The 11,266-nt window shown below is 35.8% G+C and overlaps 1 long non-coding RNA gene across 2 annotated transcripts; it reads right to left on the bottom strand.

Moving 5' to 3' along the window:
• Positions 1-1,266: 1,266 nt before the first annotated feature.
• Positions 1,267-9,085, bottom strand: LOC141743141 (uncharacterized). Of its 2 annotated transcripts, none has more exons than XR_012586962.1 (5): positions 9,004-9,085; positions 8,327-8,460; positions 4,217-4,338; positions 3,720-3,774; positions 1,267-2,704 (listed from the first exon to the last, which is right to left on the bottom strand). It is a non-coding gene; the product is annotated as an uncharacterized LOC141743141 (long non-coding RNA). The 2 variants fall into 2 exon arrangements; XR_012586961.1 differs by having other exon boundaries at positions 3,720-3,867; positions 9,004-9,080.
• Between the last annotated feature and the right edge of the window lie 2,181 nt (positions 9,086-11,266).

Below are 11,266 nucleotides of genomic sequence, written 5' to 3'. Positions count from 1 at the left end.
TTTTTTTTACAAGCATTAACTAATGGATATTTTAAATCAGAAGCAAATGCTGTAAAGTTTCAGATACGGCTGCAGGGATTCCCTTAAATTAGAGATTCACTAGCTGCAATATGGCAATTTTATGTTGTTGGCTCATAATCACTCAGACTGGAACCTTAGTGAGTTAATCAGATTTCTCTCTCACTTCTGCACATTTGCTTTAATTAAATTGTCAGCTGAACCCTGTTTCAGATAATGTACAGATTATATAAATGTATACTAACAATGAGGCGTTACAAATAAGTGTCTTTTGGGGTAGGAAATAACAGAGAGTGAACCCTGCAGTTTGCAGGCATCGATTTGTGAGGAAGTGAATCTCTGATTTCATTCAGGCACTTTGAGGATTCCCCTGCTTCTCCAAGTTTTCATGCTTGTAGATTTTAAAATACACAGCAGACCGAAAAAAACGCTCAACATGATGAACAGTGGTAAGACTTTTCAGACCAGCAAAATCTTCATAGCATTTTCTGTTTCCCTGCTGGCATCCTGCCTGGTCCTAATTGGCAGAGATTGCCTTCCCGTACTGCATTGTGGCAGAGGAGACTACATCGGCTCTAAGCCATCCCTGAGAGAAGAACGTCAAATCTTGCCTTGAAAATGTTTCAACAATTACACGTATCACTGTATATTTATTTCTGTAAGAAAATCCTCTATCCCAGAAGTGCTCAAACTACTATGGTTTGCAGAGATAGCCATGCTAAATACATAGTTTTTGTAAGAACAAATGAATAAGCAGCTGCTTCTAGCAAGGGATTGTTGTATTTTTGTTGCCAGACTTCTGCCCTAGGACTTTTATTTAGATATATATATATACGTTCACGATATATTTTAATAAACATATCAAGCGTAAGATATGTATAAATACATATGTATGTATTTTTATATGGATATTATCTACTGGTGTAAATTAGCTGTAGAAAATACAAAATATCTACTATTTTTTTAACTGTGTTTGGAACTGCAAGTTCCATCTCTGAAGGTCTGAGTTCCCCATTTATGAACATAAAATAAATAGTGGATCCCATGAATCACATAAGGTCATCTTTAAGTTAAAAGTCTACCTCATAGTGTCCCCAGGGAGGGTTTCTTTGGAAATAATGGAGAAATTATACACAAGTGTTGTATGAATTTCACGAAGTGCAGCACCTTAAATCCTTGCTTTGCATTTCTTGGCTGTCAGTCATAACAAGAGATAAAAAGGGAAAAAAAACCTGGAAACTCAAGTTTGGCCTGGGGAACAGCTTAAGTATTTATTCCTTTGCAACACAGCCTCCAGTTGGATTGACATGCTTAATGAGTTGTAGAAACACTTTCTTATTTGCCCACTCTCAACTCAGAGATACAAATAATTTCTTTTTATTTTAGAACTTCCCCCCCAAAACTATTGTATAAAAAACATGCAAATAACAGTTTCATCTTACAAGTGTTTATGCATAGATGTTCCTGAAATTACAATCAAGAAACCTGAAGGAGCAAGTTTAACGTAGAGTTAAAGTAAATTTGAGTAGCAAATCATCTAGGTGGTTGGTTTGTTCTTTGTTGGTTTTTTTTTTTTATTAGTTCAACATTGAGAACCATATCCAAGTGAAGACATCTCATGTAATGAGTTAGGAGTTCTGTTTCATGTTTGATTGTGAACTAAATCTTCACTTACTCATCTGGCATCTCTGAATTACTTTGCTGTTGCCCTTTCAGAAACTGTAAAGTGAGGAAATACCTCTTATCAATTGAGACATCCCCATAAAGATGTGAGAATAATTTGAAACACTTTAAAGTTCATTAGAATACTCCAGATACGTTAAGGCATCAATAAGAACTAGAACGACTTTTAGAAATTACTTTGATATAGCTATGATTTTAATCCTTAGACAAGTAAGGGGTGCAGGTATTGATGGATCTTTCAAGCTGAGATTTTCAGAAAAATTTCAGAAGTTGGCTAGGTTGTATTTAAATCTGGGGGAAGACTAAATGTTCATAGAATGTGATAGTAACTACAGCTGAGGGTGATAATCACTGTACAGCTAGATTGGATAAACTGGTCTGTACTTAAGCAAGAGCTATTTACACAAGGACATAGAGCGAGAACTTTCAACTGCTCATGGCACGTACATGGTGGGTAGCTTACGAATTTTCAGTCTCATCATTCGGTGTCACAATAAAATTTAGTAGAATGAGAGTTACAGTAAGAGCATAAGGAGTTAGTGAAGATGTTCAAAATACAAGAATGGTCTGTACCCAAATACCCTAAAAGATTCTGCACCCTAAGCCCTAGCCTCTTACTCTAAAGGGTGTGTGAACAAATGGATCGCAGCTGGCTTGGCTATGCCTTGGACGCTTCTTCCACTCATAAACTGTTATCCCACAAAAGTGCAGTGCTTTATTCTGCTGCTTCTGGCATTGGCGTAGCACTTGAATACAATTTTCAGTCATGATCACAGTGTTCAGTCAAGCTGGCGTTTGCAAAATGTCGGTAGTTGCAATAACTCTAATTAATATTGCCCTGTTGAAGGAAGCAAGGTGAAGATTAAAGTTGAAATTATGTGATGCTTTTATTTGTGGTCTGGTTATCCCGCTTTACTATTTTGCTGAAGTTTAATGCAACATCCAGACTATTTTTGTCCAAAAAGCTCAGAATCCAGTTTCACCAAGATGACATGCAGGAGTCCTGTTCATGAAGAGAAAGAAATACTCATCAGCTAGATACCTGCCTGTTTCTAAAAATTCCTCTATGCACAAGAACCAAATATTTTACAGACCTCTGGGTTTTGATATATTTATAAGCCTGAACTAAATTTTTGTGGTTTATTATCTTTTCCTATTACTTCGTTACGTGAATTCTGCTTACACACAAGATACTATGTTACTAGTTTGTTTATACTGTGTGATTGAAGGGGTCAGTCTATTTTTCCACCAAATCAAATTAGAGAAGGGTTTTGGCTTTGATAGAATTAAAGAAGTATAGTTCTCTCACCCTGTTTTACAGCTTGATTTTTGAGGGAAGGTAAAAACAAAAGCAAGTGTCACATCTGATGCCGTCTGATCTTAATTTCAGGAAGGTTTCATACAGAAAAAGCATTATATTCAAGGCTTCATAGTGATGAGTATAACTATGAATACATGTGTTTGTCAACTTTTGATTATTCACGTTCAGGTATAGCAGCTATTAGGTGATATATTACACTGGTCAGTAGAATTCATAATACTTAAGAAAAAATAGGAATGAGGTTTTTTGTGTGAGAACTACTAGCAGCATTTTTCATGTTACTGTCTCAGAATCAGAACAAAAAGTTTTAAATAGCAGTGGCAGCTCTTTTTAATACAAGAATGTTTATCATACTTTCTCCTTAGGAAGGAATACTTAAGGAAAAGTGGAAATAAGTTTCACTTATGTTCTAATCTGTTCTAAACTTACTCAGCACTTTACACTGAAAGAACACGTTCATTGAAAAAGAACTAAGTACAAAGGAGACCCGGGAAAACAAAGAAACAGAAATGGTGGTTGGAGCATACCATACCACAGAAGAAACACAAAACAGCCAGAGATTTAGTCTCCAATAATGCTAGTTTACATTTGAGAAACAGTGTTTGGAATTTGTTAAACAAATAATCATTTTCACTACTGTCAGCTCTGCACTGCTCTTGGGTCTCAGATAGACTGTTCTGAGAGGTGGTAAAATTACCTCCAAGAGTAGATATTCTTCTCCATTTCTTCTCGGGGAAGGTTTAGAACACTCTCTGAAGTAGTAAAACAAAGATTATTTGAACATAAGAAGTAAAGAGATTGCTGGTATCCTTGTAATCAGGAGCTCCTGGCAGGCTGATAAATACCTGGTATAAACCAAGATGTGTATAACCAAGATGTTCATCGACAAATTTCTAAAAATTCTAACAGCTGTATCGCAGCTACCCCCAGCATTAATAGATTAGTCTGAGAATGGTGATTTATCTGTTAAATCTTTTTCAATGGAAAAACTGAACAGTTTTTTCACTTGCAAGTAAACCAGTTGAAGACTGGGGGCAAACCATTTAATCCCCAATAAACAGAATTTTAGGGTATCTGAGACTACTCAAATATTTTGTAAAAATAAGTGTCACACCAAGGGGCTCGGTGGTTTTCCGTTTATGTACCAACTTACAAATGGATGCAAGAAATTCCACTTGTGTCTTTTGAACTTACCTTTTTTTCAGTGCAGAATGTCCTAACCATCTGCTAGTTGTGCTGTAAAATACCTTTGGGTAGACTGTTCCTAGTTTGTTCTGCTGATTTCACTTGTTGACATGACAGAATGGCTTCATCACCTGATAGTAAGGAGAACTTCCTTAGAATTAGGAACAAGGTGAAAGGCTTTTGCTTCCAATCTACCCTTTCCCCAATTAAAAACAGAACTTTCAGGTGAATGGTATACATTCACATGTCTTGTGTTAGAGCAAATATTCTGTACAGGTGATGGGGAAAGAAAAGTACTACAGCATCCTTTTTATCTAAAGGGTTTTTTTGTGTGAAAACAAAGCAGACCCTTTTGAGTCCACTATCACGTCCATTAGACCTGAAACAAATTTACTGATGGAAAAAGCAAGATTTATTTCAGCTTGGCCCAACTAATTTATATTTTGTTTCTTTTGTTCAGCTATCAAACTAAAGAGTAGTGTTCATTCAGCTCTGAAAATTATTGTATTTTGAAGAGGTACAAAAGTTTTCTTTAATTTTTTTCTTCAGATTGACTATGATTTCTTCTTTTGCAACAGCTGTAAGTAATTATGTTTTATCATTTTGCTGGCTAAATGGTTATTGTTCAAGAAGTCTCTAAAGGAAGTAAAATTTTAATGGAACAAACTCAGAAAAACGCAACAACATATGAATATATATAAGTTTTAGCTTGTTCCCAGTGTTTGCATAGTCATGCAAGGAAGTAGGAAAAAACGAGTGTATCTCATGTCCATGACACAATACAGTTTGATGCTCCTGTTCCTTTGAGCTTTGAGAAGGCTATTCCTCAGAATGTAGATGTATGCTCTGTATTAGCCTACCAGGGCAGTGTGTATTCCAGGTCATATTACTGTAAGTTCCAAATATTTGATTTTGTATTGGGAGTGTAAGTCTTCCGCAGGAAGTCTTAAGTACCTAAGTTAGAATTACAGTATACTGGTAACTGCTCAACTAGGCCATCAGTCTATTGAAATTGTTGACATGGCTGATTGTCCAAAGGTAAAATGGAGTGGCCACTGTTACTATGCAATGAATTTCTGTAGGGGAATATTCTTTTTCATTAGGAAATTGCTTAAACATGTTGATCACTTAATTTCCAAGGAAATAATCCTAGTCCTATTAAGTCACTGACAAAGGATTTCACCTACTCCAGTAGAAGGCCACTATATAAAGTAGCATATAAAAGCGAGTCATTTACCTTTTTTTCTTAATGAGATGAATCATGAGGAAAAAGCCAGGTTAATGTTCCAAGGAGCTTAATTAGAATCAGGTGAGAGCTTGAAAAGGCAGCTAAGGTGATTTCAGGCAGTGCTTATATGAAAAGCCTTAATTAAGAAGACTGATGGCCTTTTGCTTAAGCCTCTTCAAGAGTGTACAGAATCCTGTTTTAACTCCTCCAGATCTGGTAGCAAACCATATTTGAAATTCCAACATGTTTGTTAGTAAATAAAACAGCATCTTTGTGGCTACAGTGGACTGTACCGCTGTCTGCTTTCTCAAGGGTACTAACTGAAATGCGGTGTCACAGAGGGGCATAGAAGAAAATACAATTAAACAGGAATTGAATTAGAAGTTTACTGATAATTGAAGCATTCATAAAATTACAAATATTTCAGTACAACCGCAGTGCAAACAATTGAATGGTAGATTACAAAAGTATTTTATAGCTAGGACTGCTGTGATTTTTTGTTATTTGCTTGCAATACACAATCTCACATGGAATTCTTTTAGTCATCTTAAAAATTCACATAAGCTTTAAATTTATCACGTTAGTCAAGGTTGGTTTTTTTTCCTTTTTTTTCCTCCCCCTGTAAGAACAATAAGGTAGATGAGGTATTTTAGCCGCAGGGTGCATATTTGGAGAAAGTGCTTCCTGCAGAGCTCTTCTGCCTTTCTTGTAAATTAACTGCAAAAAACCCGGTCATGTTACAGTATGACATTTAGTTTTCTAATCTGTTTAATGCCATGGTTTGCACATGATGTGTTCTGATGTGCTTTTATGTTTTTGATACTAAAAAAACACATTAGAGTTGCAGTAGAGATTCTTTTCACAGACAATATAAGTTGTAACAAATTGCATATTTCAGAAGAAATATAACAAAAGACCTAACCTTTTATGATGTCCATTAGTCTAAAAATACAGCCCACATCCTGTCTTTCTGTTTGTTGATATAATGTATGAGCACTGTTTTGGACATATATACATGCGCATCCCTGGCAATTGCATTCATGCATATTTTAATGACTTAAGACTAGAAAAATGAAGTTAGCGTTTGCATGGTCTCAACTAGAATTTTTATAATCAATAATTATGTGTGTGTATTTGTGCACCTGTGAGTATATAAACACTCACACACTTCAAATCCGTTTTTCCACAGTGAAAGTATTGTGTTGTAGTTCAGCACTATAGAAGTACAACTAAATGATTATATTTTCCAGTTTTGCAGTCATTAATAGAAAAGAATTAATAAAAAGAAACTAAATGGTTTATTATACTCCATCTTCTTCAGCCCTTACCATTTCAGACCGCTCTAATACCAGTTTTCTTGAAGCAGCACCAGCGGATTTCATCCAGCTTTATGTAACTAGTAATTCAGAACTAGTGCTTGATTTATTTCTTAAAATAGGCATTTTGCTGTAAAGATTCTAATCTTCTTTCCTCTTACTTAACAACATTTCAAAATATAAATATATGCAGTGGGAAAGAGTCTGGGGTTAAGAGGAAAGAAAGTTAAGACAACTGAAAGACTTGAAAGTATTCAAAACAAAAGCTGAAGACAATTTTTTTTTTTTAAATGCAACCTTCACCTTCCTTCCTCCCCCCATTTTTGCTTTTGATCTATTTCTTTAATCACAATCTTGGAAATTCTCATCTTTACAACTGAAAAGCCTACTTCAAAGGGTCTTGCCATTAAGAAGACAGAAAAATAATCCAGAAGAACATGCAGAAGGATTAAATCCTGGCAACATGTACTAAAAATGAGTTACGAAAGTACTGTCATCATTAAATGAGTTACTGCAGAGGGCTCAGCCTACTAGCTAGCAGTCCCGCTTTTGTATTCCTATCCAGAACAAAAGAGTTCAGATTTTGATCCCAGTCACTTCAAGCTCAGAATTTTCATGCACAGCAAACCGTCATCGTCTTGACACATATGGAATGATGAAGAGCTAGAACCTAAATTCCAAGGCTAGTTTGTCTAATTGAGGCTCTGTAAATGAGTGTGTTCTACATGAGGTGAATAGAATTTGAGTTGCATTAAGCTACAGATGTGGACTGTTCGCTTTAATATCATGTGTTAAGCAAAACAGATGGTGGAAGGCAATTCTTTATGCATTAAGACCAAAATTAGTGTTAGTAAACCTCTTTGTCTTTCTAAGGGAAGATTTGGTTTTCCTTGGCTTGCAAGAGTTTATCATTGTTGAAAGGTTTTGGCAATTGGGGAAGGTGCCAAATGAGTAGGTGCCCAAGTGAGTAATGGGAAGGTGCCCAAGTGAGTAAGAGCAAGTCCCGTGGACGGCCACTAAGATGTTTAGGGGGCTGAAGTATGTGGCATATGAGGGGAGGTATAGGGAGCTGTGCTTGTTTAGCTTAGAGAAGAGAATACTGAGAAGAAGAGTATCTCATTGCAGTATTTCAGGTAGACAGAAACAGAGTACATGTTTCTTCAATGGGCATTCTTCTCATTGTTATATGAAGTGGTTTGGGAGTTGTCTGTTGCATAAGTACTGAGGTTTGCCATTGTCCTGGTTTGTCTCTTTACAGTATAAGCTTAGTATCACAACCACAAAAACCTCTAGTTTTTTAAATATTTCATCTACTGTGCATTCTCTCCATCCCATTACATTGCTTTTCATGTGCCCGGAGTATTCATCAACGTAAATTTTCTGTTGTTTTTGCAATTTACTTTCTCAAGACAAGAGTAGTATCTCCTTAATATGTAACTTTCACAATTGTAGTTTGAGTCAGCATGGGACAATTCCCACACACCAGTTAGACAAATCAGAACCAGTGAACTAAATTTAGAAGCATTAGACTGCATAAATTCTAGATAAGGACCAAGTAAAGCAATGGGTATGTACCTGAGGTGCTGAGACATTCAAAGATGCATTATTGAGTTGCAGAGTTCTTTTCCATGGCCTCTGGCAGCCCAACCAGGTATCAAGAGCACCTTCACAGTACTTCATCTAGATGTCTTGCTACATTAATTTGTCCTCTGGTATTTCAAAGAAATGCAAAAAGGTAGTAATTGGAGACCATTGTTTTGGGGAAAGAAAGGATTTTATTTTTCATTCTCATGATTTTCCTCTGTCATGATAACAAATCGTGAAAGAAAAATAGACAATATAAATAAGTTAAACAATATCTGAACTGTTAGACTAAAGCACTGGATGTACAAGTTCTCCCAAAACTCCTGATAAGAAAACAATTTGAATACGACAACTCCTACTGGTAAACACAAACCCCTTTCTAGTGAGGAGAACTGCAACATTAAGAGCCCTGACATTAAAAGCAAAAAACACCGAGGCGCAGGTGATTTTAACTTAATTATTATTTATGAAGGTAATTAATTACTGGTTATGTCAGATACTGTGGATTAAAGCAACTAATATGTAAAATGGTCATAATTTTGCATATTATTTCTTTTTCTATTGTTAAGGAATTTCCCACAACTTTTCAGTTCCTGAATCACTACTCATCAAAAATGTTTCTTCTACAGTCTGCCCAGATTAAGATATATCAATTCGTCAGCTCTCACCTATTAAAAAGCCTGTTCTGCTTGTGGCTTCTTCCAAGCTTGTCATGGCTGCGTCTTAGCTTGGCACTGCCCTTTTCGAAGGGGTTAGCCAAAGTACTGTTTGTGCCAGAGGCACAGCCTTATCTAGACTAATTTTGGATAACTGAAAGGTCATAGCCACAAAGAAACAGCAGGTACAATTACTGCCACAGTAGAAGGGTGCAACAAATAACACATGAATACCCAACAGAGTTCAGTATTGTCTTTTGAAGTGGTGTACATAAAGTCCTGATCTTAGGAACAGAATGGAAAGCAATAATTAGGGCCTTTAATTTATCACTGAAATGTTAAAAGAAGTCTGACAGGGTAAATATCAGTTCTGACAAAAAGAGCGGGAGTCATGTGTTTATAGGAAAGATGAAGCCTTGCAGGGAGTTATTCTTCCACTGCTGGGCAGAAGTCCCATTGACAACTCCAGGAAATATTATTATTTCCTCCCTTTTTTCTCAGACTTGTGGGAGAAATAAACACACATATTTTAGGTGAGTGATTCTGGTAATTAACAGAGGACCTGAGCCTGCTAATAAAGCATTACCAGAATACGATATTTTTTTTCCAGCAATTTCATTATTTATACTCTAAGAAGAGACATAATTGGCTGTACTAATTTAATTCAGGTAGCTTTTCTTTTCCCTTCTTGACCTGCCGTGTCACATAGGGTTGTAAAAAAGTGCCCAAAGAAAATGTAATGCCGGGATGCAGAACAAGGTTTTTCTTCAAACATAAAGCTTCAAAACCTCAGAAATGAACAAATTTGTGTTAGTACCATTAATGTGTTTTCCCTTCCAAAGCATCTCGTCATGATCCTGTTTGAGTCAAAATGACTGCTTCTCCTTTATCAGCAGAGAAATTCAGAGAATATTTCAATTTAGCAGCAGCTTTTGGAATTTTTCCATTTTTTTCTTTTTTCATGGAATACAAAGACCTTTGATTGTTTTTGCAAAAACAAAATTGCCTAAATGTTAATTTTCCAATTAAAGACTGATTTAGGAAAAATAAACTTCTGAAATAATGGACTTAACTGCTTTTACCAGTTGTCCTTTCCCAGTATGTAGGGCTTTTTTATTATCTAAAAATATAAGGAAAAGTAATTTAAAATTTTTAGGAGTATTGATCTTTTTTTCCCAGCAGTATGACTGGAAAATTACTATAACAATGTTATCATTTTCTATTTTCGTTTATTTTAGTGTAAGGGGGAAGAAGGAACTGAAAGAAACCTTTGAAGCTTAAGTTTTTGTTGATTAAAATTTAAAAGAGCAAGCTAAAAATGTCTATAGCATCTTAGTTGAAATGACAGAATAACTAGAATTAATTGAGTAGGACTGATGTATCAAACAATATATAATCAGTAACTGTGAGAGAAAACTGGCTACTCGTGACACTTACTGTATCCCAGGCACCAAAACTGGAGCTATACCAGTACTTTCTAAAGTTGTTGAATATTCACTATGCTGGATATGTCAGCAAAACTCTATAGCTTCGTTGTAGCGTTTAGACAATAAAAGTCCCGGTAGTTAATGTAGATAGGAGCACTTGCAGACTAGTTAAGCTCAATATGCAATTGTTGATCTTAATGTGACCTAAGAGAAGGTACCTATTGAGACCTGCCAAAACTGCAGTGTCGGACAAATGAAAATGTTGTGATTTACAGATTTTGCAGACCTACACTTTCCAAACTTGGTACAGAGGCTTTCCTAGGTGAAAAAGAAAAACCCAGCTACAAATCAAAGCATGTTTTAAAAATTAGGTCACTAAAACTGAAATGTAAAACAGCTGGGAGATTTGTGCTTTTTCTGAACTCATGCCCTGTGGGATGAATTTGACTGCCAACAGTATATTTGTTAATTGCTGCTGTTGTGATCCAAAGAGCTTCTCAGAGCTTGACACTTATATTGAACATCTAAATTAAATTCCCTCTTGATGATGTATATGCAAAGGTATCTCAGAACAGCTTTTTACGTTGCCTCATGATCATTTTCCTCTCCAAATGTCTGTAGCAGGTCTTCTGCTTCTCCCATTAATCTTTCTGCAGAGAAGTGTACTGTCTATGTAGCTAGTGATAACATTTTACTAACAAACTGTTTTCCAAATTCATTTATGTCATTATTGGAATGTGGTGCCCTTTTATACATTTGTGTGTTAGTGTAGAGGTAAGTCAACTTTTATTCACTGAAAAATAGCAAGTAGAATGTTAACATGTGTTTTGGATGTCAATAAGTTAACT

Source organism: Larus michahellis, chromosome 4 (assembly GCF_964199755.1).
Source record: "Larus michahellis chromosome 4, bLarMic1.1, whole genome shotgun sequence".
Taxonomy (NCBI): domain Eukaryota; kingdom Metazoa; phylum Chordata; class Aves; order Charadriiformes; family Laridae; genus Larus; species Larus michahellis.
This window is presented reverse-complemented; position numbering and strand designations above follow the sequence as displayed.